The following is a 259-nucleotide window of genomic DNA, read 5'->3' as shown; positions in this document are numbered from 1 at the left end:
GTTTGGGGTGGTTTTGGATCTGGTGGTTCTTCCCTGCCCCATAATGAGCCCAAACTGGAGTTGAGGGTTGTTTTGGGTCTGGTAACTCTTCCCTGCCCATAATGAGCCCAAACTGGAGTTGAGGGTTGTTTTGGGGTCTGGTAGCTTCCCTGCCCAATAATGAGCCCCAACCGCAGCTTTGGGGTGGTTTGGGGTCTGGTAGCTCTTCCCTGCCCCATACAGAGCCCAACTGGAGCTTTGTGGTGTTTTGGGGTCTGGT

The sequence above is a fragment of the Erithacus rubecula genome (genome assembly GCF_903797595.1).
Source record: "Erithacus rubecula genome assembly, chromosome: 29".
NCBI lineage: Eukaryota > Metazoa > Chordata > Aves > Passeriformes > Muscicapidae > Erithacus > Erithacus rubecula.
This window is presented reverse-complemented; position numbering follows the sequence as displayed.